Source organism: Astyanax mexicanus, chromosome 8 (assembly GCF_023375975.1).
Source record: "Astyanax mexicanus isolate ESR-SI-001 chromosome 8, AstMex3_surface, whole genome shotgun sequence".
Classification (NCBI taxonomy): Eukaryota; Metazoa; Chordata; class Actinopteri; order Characiformes; family Acestrorhamphidae; genus Astyanax; species Astyanax mexicanus.
The window spans coordinates 16705810-16721172 of record NC_064415.1 but is presented as its reverse complement, the minus strand read 5'-3'; the positions used below and the strand labels follow the sequence as shown (position 1 = coordinate 16721172).

Below are 15363 nucleotides of genomic sequence, written 5' to 3'. Positions count from 1 at the left end.
CTGCCAGTGCAGATGAGTCACGGACTGTCGTAAGGTCTCCAGTGTCTTCTGATATTTGGCAGTAGTGTATATAGTACATTGACAGCTGTATAGGTTTCACTTGTTAAGTGAGTGAGGTTGAACACTGGCCTGTGTGCTCATGGCAAGGCGGCGCGAATTATCGGAGTTTAAGCAAGGTCTGATGGTAGGTGTTAAGAGGTGGGTGTATGATAAGGGTGTAATTGAAAAAATCTTAATTGAATGATCTGATATCCATTCATATAAACTAAACCCAAATCGATCTTTAGAATTAGCTCATTTTCCCCATATATGTGTACAGTTTTAACCTTTCACATTTTATCTCACAAAAACATCCTTTTTCGAGCACCGCCCTCTGGCTGGGGTAATCAGTTAAGCACAGCACCCAGCGTTCGGCACTGCGGTGGAATTTTTGTAAAATTGTATGTAATTTTAAGTGTTTACTAGTACATTTTACACTGTTTTAAGTTGTTTTCCAGTGTTGTTTTTCACCTGTGCTTTATTTGAAGTAAGACCCGAGCGAGTGAATCTACCATAAGCTTAGTGGTTAGCCATTTCATCAGGGAAGCTAACCCTCCTTTAGCCAGATTTTTGAGCACCACACGCGGCTGGTGCACTAAAGTAACCCCCGCACTATTCGCATCAGGCAGTTGTTCAGTGTAACAGGTTTAACTGTTAGATGGAAAAACTGTAGATTAACCTGTAACTGAGTGATTTAATGTGTAAATAGTGGAATTATGATCGTGGTTTCTTTGAAGCGCTGTTACTAATTCAGATTATTTCGTCCCGAGGGATTCAGAGATGAACACGATTACTGGGCTGAGAAAGAGGCTCTTATAATGGGGAGATAAACTCTGCTTAGACTGGCTGGTTTTTCCTTTGAATTGTATAAAGTTTTCTCTCTTAACATTATTCATTTAGCTTGTTGTCTTTTTATCTTCACTTTGCTTACAGTAGTGTCACATTTAAACTAGTGGGTCTTGGTAAATTTCACACTTTTATTTCAAAATAAATAAGACATTTATGAAGCATGTTATGTTTTGGTTTTATGTAACTAAAATGTCAGTATATATGTTCATACAGCGCTGTTGAAAACAATGGCTTCAAAAGCCTCATTAATGTTCTGGAAGCACCGTGTCTATGGCGTTAATTAAGCTACATTAAATTATATTAAAAAAAAGAATGCAACTGTTGTGTTAAGTATATATTGTCGCTATCCAATGAAAATCACTTTTCTCCAAAACAGCAACTTTACAGGAGAGAGAAAAAACTTTGTAAACTGTCAATGAAAGTCAATGTAAAATAAGTTTATTTCAGGTCATTTTGAAGTTTTTCTATTGGCCCGTTCATCAAAAAATTTTAGCACAGTGTAAGGGACAGTTTGTCTGTTCAAATTATGTAGTAAACTAAAAATTGACAAAAATGAAGAAGTGTTTTTCATAGGACAGCGACAATATAATATTAACACTAATATTTTAATAATGGAAGTTTGAGTGTTCTTTGTATAATTACAACATTTCATATTAAATCTATAATTTTTATTGTAACTGAATTGAACAATCTAACCTAAATAATTCGATTTTGAATCGAACTGGGAAGTCAGAGACGATACCCACCCCTAGTGGACGAGATCTTTTATTTTGGAATTTGTGCAGGTATTTAACATTCCTCATTCCACAGTGTCACGTGTGTACCAAGAATATATCATACAAGGTGTTACCACCCACAGTGGACAGATTAGTGGGTGGTAATGATAGTGACTGGTGGCATCTGGCTAGAACTGTCCAGGTGAGCAGACAAGTAACTCACATGACTCACAAGTGATTCACATCCACATCAATGCAGGAGGCCCCACATATATCCATCCTCGCTGTAGGCCACCGCTCTGAGCTGTTAAACAATGTGATTCCTGCAACATCCTGTGGAAAAGACTCACGCTCTCTCTCGCCTCCTTCCCTCTTTTTTCTTGACTATCAGTGAAAGACTGTCCTTCCCTCTCCCTTTGTCACCACTGATCTCTTTTCATCCCGTGGGTGATCTCTTCATCTCACCGTTCTAATGTCCCTAGAGCAGTGCTATCTCTCTAACCTCACGCCTTCCATCTCCTCACCCTCCATCTGTCTGTCTCTGAAGCTCCCGTGGTGGATCTGTGAGACAGAGGGAGAGAGTGTGTGTGTGTGTGTGTGTGTGTGTGTTGTTTTGGCAGGTGTAGCCTCCAGGGTAAGGTCGAGATGGAAGGAGTGTGTGTCCCGAGAGAGAGAGCTGGAGGCAGGTGTTATATCGCTCTGTCCATCAATGCTTCATCACTCCAACTGACACTTCTCACTGACTCTCTCACTTGCTGCCTTCAGAGTAGGCATCATCATTTTCATCCTTATCATCATCATGACCATCATCATAATCGTTATCATAATAACTGGTAGCAGTAACAGCTGTAGCATCACATTTCATTTTAATATGCACAACAGTAATCTAACACTAACCATGCTTATCTAAAACTAAAAAGCAATTTTATGTACATTTTCATTAAAATATTAATAAAAACAACAACAAATACTTAAAAAAGTTAATATTTTTTGGATAGCATGGTGGCTTTCCAAACATGGTTAGCATGTTTACCTCTCAGCACCGGGGTCTTGGGTTCAAGTCTCTATCTGGGTGGAGTTTCCATGTTCTCCACATCATGTCCGTGTGGGTTTCCTCAGGCGGCTCCCGTTTCCTCCAACAGTCTAAATAAAACAAGAAAAACACAAAAGGACCTCGACAGGTGAGTTTGGATAACAATATATACATGTATACATATATACAGCTCTGGGAAAAAAATAGGAAACTTAAAATGATGAGTTTCTTAGATTTTCCCAAATTTAAAATCTCTGGAATGTAATCAAGAGGAAGATGGAGGATCACAAGCCATCAAACCAAACTGAACTGCTTGCACCAGGAGTGGCATAAAGTTATTCAAAAGCATTGTGTAAGACTGGTGGAGGAAAACATGCCAAGATGCATGACAACTGTGATATATTAGTTATTTACTGGCTACTGCAATGGCTAGTTGCAGCCATTTTTCCCATATTTGTCCATCTTTTCCAGATTATCAGTTCTTAGCTCTTTGATAAGTTTTCTACCCTCAATAAAAGCTAACTCTGGATCCAGAAATGACATTGTCTGGACTGTAAGGCTTATGCCATAATGGGATGGTTCAAGACCACAGCCATAACATGTACATTTACTATTACCATGTCTGGTGTCAATGCTTAAGGCTTTGAGATCAAGACTCCATCTCCACTCTTGTCTGGATTTCCCCCCCCATTTTCCCCTCATAACTCTGTCATAAATCTTTCTCAAATTATCATTTTGCATCACCTTGATTTGTTTTCTTGACCCAAATAAGAGCCAAATTATTGTGTTGTGCCAAATTCAGCACTTCCTGGCGTGGGTGCATGTGAAGATAAGTCAAGTCATGGTGTAACTGGTGTAATGGGTGACTATAGCAAGCCTCATCTTCCAAACTGTATTTTACTGACTGAGACCACCATCTTTTTTTTTTTTTTTTTTTTTTTGGTTGAACCACTGTTTGAGGATCTGTGTGCAAAACACCCTCAGACTGGGGTTGGGCTGCAAAAGACTGTATATAGTATAAACAGCGGAATCATGACACGTGCAATAGTGCAATGCGCCACATCGCAAGGACACTGCATGTCCGCCTTATGTGTGAGTTACTCTGGTAAGTGAAAAGCCATTTTTCCCTATATCTTCTATTCTTCCTCAGATCATGACTACTCTATCTCTCTCTCTCTCTCTTCTGGCGTACTAGCAAATGGTTTCCATTAAGTGAGGCAGCCATTGAAGATGCGTGCATGCTGGTGTGTGCTTGAATGTATGTATGTATGTATGTATGTATGCGTACGTGCCTGCGAGCTCCATGGGAAGTGTTTCTGATTCTTAAATTGTTTTTTTTTTTTTTCTTTATTATTTGAAGACGTCATGTACGGAGGACCAAAACTGCCAAAATTAAAAATTAATTAATTAATAAAAATGTAAGTAAATCAATCAGAAAAAGTAATATGGTGATTAATGTAATTTGGTAATAATATGAGTAATTATTTGTTATGTATGGGTTTCTTTATTAACATTGTTAATTTTTTTATTTTTTTATTTCTGCATTCATTTATTTCCCAATTTATTTTTTTATTTCTTTATTTCCTGGTCCTTATATGATAATGAAGGGGCGTATTTTATAATAATCTTCTACGTTACCAAAGTTACCGCCAAAGGGGCAAGACACGTACAATCAATCTAGGGTATCTGACATCGATCAACCAATAGGAATGCTACTAAGACACGGTGACATCATTGCTGGACAGCCCCTTCATTAAGATATAAGGAAAAGGAAAAACAGAAATAAATAAATTGGAAATAAATAAATGCAAAAATAAATAGTTATGTAAACATTTATAAACATAAAAAATCTTTTTTATTTATTGTTAATGTATATGTATTTATTTTTATATTAATTCTAATTATTATTTACTGTTTTAATCACCATATAATTTTTATTGAGCGATTTACTTACGTTTTTATTTATTTACTTTTTTTTTCCGTTTTGGTCCTCCATAGTCATGCAGGTGCTTGTACATACGTGTATGTGTTTTTATGTATTTATATATGAATCAGTGCTGGTGTCTGAAGGCTCTGGCTGATGCTATTCTTTCTGCTTTCTGCGTGTTTATCAGCACAGATGTCTCTGAGAAGCAGCACATGCGTGTCTATCTGTTTGTAAATGTTTGTTTGAGTGTGTGTATATGTGAGTTTGTGTGCGTTTGTCCGCCTTTTGACTGAATGCCTTTCTCCCGCCTCGCACACAAACACACAGACACATACGCCTCGCTGTGCTCTGCGTGTTCACTGAGCGAGCAGGTGGCGGAGAGGCCACGGCTCAATACCAATCACTCTTCTACAGCTTACGGCTCCAGTGCCGAAAAAATCAGCACGTAGAGCCGGGCCAAAAAAAAAAAAAGTAAAAAGCCCTTACTCTAGATTTTTTTTTTTTTACTTCCGCATTGTCTTATCTATCCGAATTGTCAATATCAGAATGGGCACGCCACGAGTGCCAGAAGTATTTACAAATGTCACACCGTCGCCCAGCTTCACGTAAATGAGCAAACAAAGGAGCGAAGCAAAAAAAAAAAACCCGCAAAGCACAAACAAACAGCTAGCAAAGCTTCGCCATGCAGAAAATGGAAGGTGAAATAAATCAAAAGGAGGCACAGCGGCCGCTCGAGATAAGGTGCCTGCTATTGATTTCTTGAATGGCTTTCAATTCCGCTAGCGAAACAGTCAGAGAGAACAGAGCGTCAGAGCAGCAGATATACAGTGCACAGTGAACTGCGTTTAACGTTCGACGACAGAGAAAATATATATATATATATAAAGGCGGAGCATTTCTGCTACCATCCATTATTAACGTAGTTTCATCCCGAACTTCCCTAAAGGAGTTCAATTATTTATCGTCATGCCCTATCTTTTCCTGACATCCGCCTTGAAGACAGCTGCACGCTTTTCAGGCATTCCATAAGCCCCAGCTCAACACAAAAGCACCGCTGTCGGCCTCCGCAGGGAGCGAGAGCAGTGTGTCCAAAAGGTCACGGCCCAGGCTCCAAACCGGGCGGCGCTGGACTCCATCTTCAATAACACCACTGCTGCTTCACTATTGTTTGCTCAAGGTTGTCAGTTAGGGAAGTTATTGGCTGGAAAACTTTGTGTTTACAGTGCCCCTGCTCCCCTCAAGAAAAAATAAAAAAAAAGCTCAGCTCTGAAACAATCTGTAAGACTGCATCGCATCTGCTATCCACTGCAGTATTAGACTGTACTAGTGATGATGATAATCTTCCTCTGCCTTCTTTTTCCAACAGCAGTGTTGAAAGTGTTCCTCATTGTTTCACTTGACTTGCAAATAAACCAGTCTGTGCAGATAAAGATAGAATATCAAGAACATTCAACCTATCCCAACTTATCAAACTTTCGCAAATTGTTCAACTGAAACCATATAATGTACATTCATAACTTTAAAAGTGCTGTATATGATTTCAAACCAATGAGTACCTGTTAAATAAACAAAAAGAAAACATTCTTACAGTTAACTAGCTCTCCGTTTCACTGGGGGGAAAAAATAGTCTGGTGTTCACACTTCTAGTTCTGGAAAATGGCTCGGACAGATAGATATAACACTCTTTCAGCCAATCAGAAAACGGGTGCTCGTATTTGTGCACAGGATGTAAGAATTGAAGGGGAAGGATAGATTGTGTATTTAGCACAAGCTATTTATTACAAATTTTGAAATACCTGAGAAACAGGTGAAAAGGACCAGTACAGGAAAGTTGCTTTAAGCTGAAATATCTGTTGTGCGCCAGAATGATATACTGTTTCTTTTTAAATACCATATTTTTCTGACTTTAAGGGACACTTAAAATCCTTCTATTTTCCCAAATATCAAAAGTGCCTGCTGTATGAATTCTACCAGTCAGGTATTAAGAAATAGTAATGCCACTTCGCTAAGGTACAGCGCTATAAGCATTAGCATTAGTCGCTAACCTCAGCGCTAGCCCTTTCGCCATTCAGAGGTGAGTATATTAGACCGTAGTCTGCATATTTGCTGTATTAAAACAATGCTAATGCTGCTGGACCCAGCCTTAGTGCTGGAGAAACTTCACTGAAAACTCACCCTTAGACAAAATATTGGAAGTCTCAGCTTACTGTAAATAAACAGAAGCACTTTACTCACCCAAATAAGCATTTTTCAAGAGAGAATCTGTGTAGATTAATATCCAGTGCTCATTTAACTATGAAATAAAATGTTTTTAAAATAATTACAGTTTACTTAGGCGCCCCCAGCATTGCCATTAGAAAGGAAACATGGCGACGCCCTTGCTCACCTCGATGTAGGCCTCCTTACTAGTGCTGCTTACTGCTTCTTATAATCCAGTGTGCCTCATGTAAGAAAATAGACCAGAAAATAGACATTCGTTAAAAGTGCACCTTATAGTCCAAACAATAAGGTAGTTAAAACACACAGGTTGTGCACATGTTGAAGGAAAAGGTCTGGTCCCATTGGTTAAGGGGGACACTGAATCATGGGTTCAAACAATTCAACACAAAACAAGAAATGGCGCTGAATGGGGGGAAAAGAGCTTCCGAAGAAAAACTGGGCACTATTTTAGAACAAAAACGAGGATTTATGACGAGAATTCAGTTTTTAGACAGGATAACATCGGACAGGTCAGGAAGAGGAAGATGGGCGTAGTTGGAGGACTGGAAGAGGTTCATATCCTCATCTGTCATCAAAAGAAAACACCACCAAACAAAACAAGAAACGGCTTCATTAAGAGATGCTCACAAAAACCTGGTCAGAGCAAAAATGGACCAAAATTATCAAGACTAGTTGGTCTATTTCAATTATCTTCTTTTTTCTTTAAAGAACAAATTGTGCAAATTATTTGAGGATCACTATTCAAGAACAAAATAACAGTAAAAGTATAATTATTTCAAAATAGTTTCTGGCAAATTAATTCTTCAACAGTTTATTCTTTAGTAGTTACCAACAACAGTATGCTTGGCTGAATATAAGGATGACTGACAGATGTATTCTTCCAATTTAGAACACCCTGTCCAAACTATTGCAGTGATGGGCGAGTATCTCTGTCAGTGCGCTTTTTGTGAGGCATCAAGAAGCTTTTAATAAACAAGTAAGACAGTATTTCGGGATCTGTAAGTACACTGAATGCATGACACCTTTGATTTATCTCTTTTTAATGTCATTAACATTCTTATGTACAGAAAAATGTGTGTCTAAACCAGAAAACCAGAGAACCAAGATCTAAACAGAGGTAGAGACTCTAGTCAACATCAGTAAAAGAAGAAAAAATGGGTTTGTGTGATTGCGTGTGTCTGTAGGTAAGTGTGTTGGTGTTAGCTGCCATGCCTTCAGCTAGTTCCTGATGATGACTAAGAGATTTGCCTCAGGTTGTTCTCCTCAGCTCCAGCCCCCACAGGGAGATTAAGCTCCCAGGCCAATGCTATGTTTTATTCATGCCAGTGGTGTGTGTTAGTATGCCAGGGAAAATATGGGCACCAGCCACTAGGCTACAGCTGAACAGAGAAAAGCCTGGATTATTTACCTCAAAAACCTGTTGACAGTAACTCTGTTTTTCTCTTTTTCCCTTTCTATGCTTTCTTCAACATGCTTTCTGCCGTTTACAACAAGAAAGTTTAACTACTAGATATAGAAATGAAAAAATACAAAATAAATTTGTATAGACACAAGTTTAACCAAACCAATCAGTGAGATACAGGATCAAACTCTACCAAACCACCCAGCGAGATTTGAGACTCCAGATTAACTAAAGCAATCCCTAAAAAATATAGACTCCAACTCTACCAAACCAATAAGTGAAATATAGACTCAAACTCTACCAAATTAATTACTGAGATATATACTCCAACTCTACCAAATTAATTACTGAGATATATACTCCAACTCTACCAAATCAATCAGTGAGATATAGACTCCAACTCTACCAAACCAATCAGTGTGATATAGACTTCAGCTAAACCAATCAGAGATATACCAATCAGAGATATAGACTCCAGATTAACCAAACCAATCAGTGAGATATAGATTCCAACTCTACGAAACCAATCACTAAGATACAGACTCCAACTCTACCAAACCAATCATTTAGATATAGACTCCAACTTTACCAAGCCAACCACTGAGATATAGACTCTGACTCTACCAAACCAATCACTGAGATATAGACTCTAGCTCTACCAAACCAGTCACTGAGATATAGACTCCAGCTCAACCAAACCAATCATTTATATATAGACTCCAACTCTACCAAGCCAACCACTGAGATATAGACTCCAACTCTACCAAACCAATCACAGAGATATAGACTCCAGCTTTAACAAATCAATCACTGAGATACAGACTCCAACTCTACCAAATCATTCAGTGAGATAGACTCCAACTCTACTAAATCATTCAGTGAGATATAGACTCTAACTCTACCAAGCCAATCACTGAGATATAGACACCAGATGAACCAAATCAGTCAGTGAGATATAGACTCCAACTCTACCAAATCAATTACTGAGATATAGACTCCAACACTACCAAATCAATCAGTGAGATATAGACTCCAACTCTACCAAACCAATCAGTGTGATATAGACTTCAGCTAAACCAATCAGAGATATACCAATCAGAGATATAGACTCCAGATTAACCAAACCAATCAGTGAGATATAGATTCCAACTCTACGAAACCAATCACTAAGATACAGACTCCAACTCTACCAAACCAATCATTTAGATATAGACTCCAACTTTACCAAGCCAACCACTGAGATATAGACTCTGACTCTACCAAACCAATCACTGAGATATAGACTCTAGCTCTACCAAACCAGTCACTGAGATATAGACTCCAGCTCAACCAAACCAATCATTTATATATAGACTCCAACTCTACCAAACCAACCACTGAGATATAGACTCCAACTCTACCAAACCAATCACAGAGATATAGACTCCAGCTTTAACAAATCAATCACTGAGATACAGACTCCAACTCTACCAAATCATTCAGTGAGATAGACTCCAACTCTACTAAATCATTCAGTGAGATATAGACTCTAACTCTACCAAGCCAATCACTGAGATATAGACACCAGATGAACCAAATCAGTCAGTGAGATATAGACTCCAACTCTACCAAATCAATTACTGAGATATAGACTCCAACACTACCAAATCAATTACTGAGATATAGACTCCAACTCTACCAAACCAATCAGTGTGAAATAGACTCCAGCTCTACCAAACCAATCAGAAAGTGGTCGACTCCAGCTCTACCAAAAGCTATACCAAGCCAGTGAGAGAGCCTCCAGTTTAATGAAACCAATCGATTAGCTACAAACTCCAGCTAGACCAAACAGTTTTTGTCCAGTTACATCAAACCAGTAACTGAACTAAAAAAAAAAACACAGTCACCTCACTAATGGTCATCTTTGTTCTAGACACTAATGGACGGAGTGAAACTTTTAACTACAACTTTTAAAGACACTTCTTCTTGTTTTGTTCTTTCTTAAATATCAATTTCTCTCCTGAGCCCCTTATGGCTTAAAGCTGATATGGTTCAGTATTTTATAGCCGTTTGAGGCCTGTCAGCCAAGTGCCCCCCACTTCTGCTATTAAAGAGCTTTCAGACTTTTCTTTCATCACATCTAATTCAGCACTAAACACTCAGCACTCAGGCCGTTTCCACAGCTCCATCACGCCTTCGCTGAAATGGATTTTCAACAAGAAAACAACACGCTCTGATGCATTTCATCCACACAGCCAGTAAAAAGGTAAACAGAACACTCACACTGTCATGTTTTAAGTGTGTAATGCATTAATGAAATCCTGGAGGAGGGATTTGCTCACTTGTTAATTCATACACACTGTAAGCTTACACATATATACTGCAGCTCCTTGATTTAAAGAATCACGAGAGGGGGGTTCAGTTCTATAATCCTATAATAAACTCATAATAAATCCTAACTGACAGTGGTAAGATTGAGTCTCATTTAGCAAAAATTATCAAATATATCATCGATGTCCAATGAAAAACACTTATCTCCAAAATAGCAACTTTACAATAGAGAGAAAAAAACGTGTAAACTCTCAAAAGAGTTTATTTCAGGTCATTTTGAGGAGTTTCTATTGGTCCGTTCATCAATAAATTTTGGCACAGTGTACGAGACAGTTTGTTTGTTCAAATTATGTAATAAACTAAAAATTGACAAAAATGGAGATGTGTTTTTTAATGGACAACGACGATATCCATATGTATTTTCTGGAAGTAATGCTCAGGCCTATTTATTTCAGTTAATAATGTCTATAGAATAAAATGGCATTAGACACCCCAAGGGTAAATAAGTTATATTTCAGCAATACTCTCTGAACAAAATGCTGTTAAGATGTTGCAAATGTTTTTTTTTTAAAAGCAATGCCACAGAACAACTATTACTGTACTACAGCATAATACATGTTTGTAGGAAGAATGTGACAATTCTAATATATGGCGGTATTAAACTAGTATCATAATATTGTAGCATCACTGGTAGCAGAGTGTGCCAAGGCCTAGTCATATTCTCTCTCAATGAATTAACTTCATTTTAAACAGGTAAGAGCGTGAACATACAATGGTAGAAACCTTTATTCTCAATCAAACACCAAGAGGGTGAACAACGCTCCACCAGTGAAACCACGACGCTTACAAAACAAACCTGTGAAGGCTAATACAAGACAATCCACCCTCACTCAATGCAGCTCTGGAAAAAAATAATAAGAAGAGAGCACTTCAGTTTCTGAATCAGTGTATCTGATTTAGCTATTTATAGGTATATGTTTGAGTAAAATGAACATTGTTGTTTAAATCTATAAACTGCAGACATTTCTTCCAAATTCCAAATAAAAATATTGTCATTTAGAGCATTTATTTGCAGAATATGAGAAATGCCTGAAATAAAAAAACAGATGCAGAGATTTTTAAACCTCAAATAATGCAAAGAAAAAACAAGTTTAATGTTTTTTTTTTTGTAAGAGTTCAGAACCCTTTTTTTATCATCACAATTTTCATGCATCTTCATACACACTGCTTTTGGATAACATTTACGCCACTCCTGGTGCAAAAATTCAAGCAGTTAAGTTTGGTTTGATAGTTTGTGATCATCCATCTTCCACTTTATTATATTCCAGAGGTTTTCAATTTGCTAAAATCAAAGAAACTCATAATTTTTAAGTGGTCTTTTTTTTTCTAGAGCTGTAGTTGTACCTATATTGCTGGTATGAAATTAGTACTAAAAAGCCAAACTAGTTTCCACAAAAAAAAAAAATTCAGTACTGTGCAGTCAATTCAAATATGAGCACTTTCACAGGGTCAGTGGCAGTAGAGAAAGCAGGACTATAGAAAGGTTACTGCTCCTACTTAAAGAAAAACGTCATAAATGCTGATTAAATGAAATGAAAGGTAGAGAAATGTTATAAAGCATATAAGTAGAAGAGCTCAGTATATAAACCTCTACAGTTTCTGAATCAGTGTCTCTGATTTTGCTATTCATATGTATATGTTTGAGTTAAATTAACATTGTTGTTTTATTCTATAAACTACAAACAACATTTCTCCCAAATAAAAAATATTGTCATTATGAGAAATGTAAAAAAAAGATGCAGAGCTTTCAGATCTCAAATAATGCAAAGTTTTTCAGAAATCAGTATTTGGTGGAATAACCCTGTTTTTTAATCACAGTTATCATGCATCTCTTCATGTTCTTCTCCACCAGTCTTACACACTGCTTTTGGATAACTTTATGCCACACCTGGTGCAAATATTTAAGCAGTTTAGTTTGGTTTGATGGCTTGTGATCATCCATCTTCCTCTTGATTATATTCCAGAGGTTTTTAATCTGGTAAAATCACAGAAACTCATAATTTTAAGTGGTCTCTTTTTTATTTTATTCCAGAACTGTACACTAAGTGAAGTGCATCCAAGCAAGTAAAACCCTGGAGCCTGCAGAGAAAGTACAGGCCAGGGGTCTCAGAGGACTGAGCTTAAACTATCTATAGCTGTATCTGTAGAAAGCTGGTCATTGACCTGTGGCCTCTCCAACCCCTCTAACAGACCTCCTGAAGAGACAACAAGACAGCAGCGTGAAGAGAAAATAGAGATTTAATCTTCAAAATCATCTGCTGTCATCTCCCGTCATCTTCCAAACACACCGACTATCCCACTATCTATAAAACTCCCTACTGCTTTCAGAATCACGCTCTTACTTTCTAGATTTCTCTCTTTCAATAATTATTTCTTTGAGCTTTGGCTTTGAGGCATGTGGGGCAGATTGCTAAGGGTAAATAAAATAATAAATAAGAAGCTTCCTGTTATCTTTCCTTCCTGCCACCCTCTCATTTACCCCCCACACCCACAGTAAAGTAAAAAAGTAAAAAAAAAAGAGAGAAAGAAAGAGAGATCTGTGTAGAGAAAAAGCATAATTGCCTTTTCTATCAAGTAAAGATATTTTCAGGTATCTTGTAGCAATTTGGTGACAATTTCAAGAATATAACAGAAAGTATGAGTGCAATAATAGAATTGTCTATATACATCATCATCATGTACACTCTCAAACTACCTGTCTAACCGGAAACACTTGTACATCTATCAGTTAAATATTCCAATAAATGATCTTTTATCCAATAAATCCATCTACAGTTGCACATTAACTCGCCTCAACATGCCTTTTGCAATCATTTAGTCCCCAGTGGGCAATGCTACAATCACTATTACAAACTGTTCAGCGGGCAAGACTTCAATGGTGTTTTACTTTTACCAGACATGGATATACTTTAAAGTAGTCAGAGGGGAAATGAGTTTTAATTTTTGCCTACATTTGATAAAACATACACACTCACACTCCTAATAAGTCAAATGTTCCAATAAATATCCTGTGTTAAAAAATATATAATGTATTTTTCGCACTATAAGGCACACTATCTATTAACTTCTATTTTCTATTTTATTTATCTGTTTTCATACATAAAGCACAATAAGCTTATAACCGGATTATAAGGCGCATTATGTGACACTAGTAAGGAACAGGGGCGTCACCATGTTTTCATGGTGGAGGTAATTAAGTTAAGTAAAGCTAGGCTAAGGAAACAAAACTGCTTCCATTTACTTACAATAAGCTTAGATTCCCAGATTTCCAATAAGGCTGGGTGCAGCAGCATTAGCAAGTTAGTATGAATATGTTAGTGGAGACTCATTTCTGAATGAGGCAAAGTTAAGAGAACCAATCAGAGCAGAGATCTTTTAAATATTGTCTTGACAATAATAGGATAGCTTCTATTTCCACTGACTTCCATCATGCCACTGGGAGATGGGTTCTCTCTCTCTTTTCCTGAGATGACTTTCATCATAAAACCTCTTCACTCGCCAAATATGACTGTCCCCCTTTAACCTCAGTAAACAGAATAAAGTGTTTTTGTCCTTTCAGATCAAAACTTTCAGCTTTTCTAAAAGCTGAAGATCATCCAGTTTGTCCTGATATTACAGGATAACAGTGTCTCTCCACTCTTCTCCACAACATTCTGTCCCAAAAAAGTGTGAAAACAGACGCAAACGCACGAACCAATCTCAGCTGGCCCTTCTCCAAACCAGCGAGGCTGCAGTGAGTCATCTGATTGTACGGCCTTGTGTGAAGCTTCTGACAGCTGCAAACCCATAACCTGTTATTACAAACCAGCGCTGATCCTGCCGTCACACACCACAAATAAACACTCCTAACAATATTTTAAAACAGCCATTAGTTCTGTAAATTTCCATTAATAATAATGATAATAATAATAATAATAACCTCTAAATGCTACAGAGGACATAATAACCAGTCAGGAACAGCCAGGGTGATAACCAGCCCGTATCATCACCACTGAATTATCTTCCAGTTCCAGTTCTTCCACATATCTATACAGTTCACTTGCAGCATACACACTGATGTGCCATAAGTCACAAGATAGCAGTGTATATACAGATAAGCCAAAAGTCACGGAACAGCAGTATACACAGATCACTTGCAGCATACACACTGATATCCAATAAGTCACAAGACATAAGTATATATACACACTGATATCCCAAATGTCACGGCATAGCAGCATATACAGTACACTTGCAGTATACACACTGATATTCACAAAATACAAGAAATGGACCAATAGGAATGCTCCAAAAATAAATTTCATTGAAAGTAAACTAGGTTCTCCTGTATATTTGGAATTAAAGATTTTTTATTTATGACAGCAATTATTTAATTAACACTTTGTAATAAGGCTACACTAGTTAAGACATTATTAATCATTACGAATGTTTTAACTTGTGGCATTAACATTTAGTAATATTTAATAATGCTTTAACTAGTGCTGTTAGTACTGTTCTTTGTGACACTTATTGTAAAGTGTTACTATGTTAACAGGGACAGTGGCAAAACTGCCGGCATGTAAAAGGGTGACCAAGAGTCGTGTTATATATTAAAAAAGAAAAAAGATTATTAAATATTATTAGAAAATAATAGGGAATTGAATATGGGAACAGTCATAATAAAAGAATGCTAGGAATTGTATTAGTAAAGGGAAACTGAGAGCAGACTGAGTTTCTGTGTTACTGTATGAGGGGAACCCTTAACTGCTGGAGTCTCTCCATGCTCTACTTGCTCTCCCACTGAGGACTGCCTCTAAATTGGGCAGCG

General features: G+C 37.4%; 1 protein-coding gene and 1 long non-coding RNA gene across 2 annotated transcripts in view; one reads left to right on the top strand and one right to left on the bottom strand.

Moving 5' to 3' along the window:
* LOC111194399 (uncharacterized) overlaps positions 1-2641 on the top strand; it is a 118054-nt gene extending 115413 nt beyond the window's left edge. Inside the window, exon 4 of the long non-coding RNA XR_002651066.2 lies at positions 2152-2641. This is a non-coding gene — a long non-coding RNA (uncharacterized LOC111194399). The remainder of the gene's footprint in view (positions 1-2151) is intronic.
* Positions 1-2728, bottom strand: part of htr2cl1 (5-hydroxytryptamine (serotonin) receptor 2C, G protein-coupled-like 1) — a 114190-nt gene extending 111462 nt beyond the window's left edge. The window contains exon 1 of the mRNA XM_022678541.2: positions 2638-2728. The gene's annotated coding sequence lies outside the window, so the exon portion shown is untranslated. The remainder of the gene's footprint in view (positions 1-2637) is intronic.
* Positions 2729-15363: the final 12635 nt, after the last annotated feature.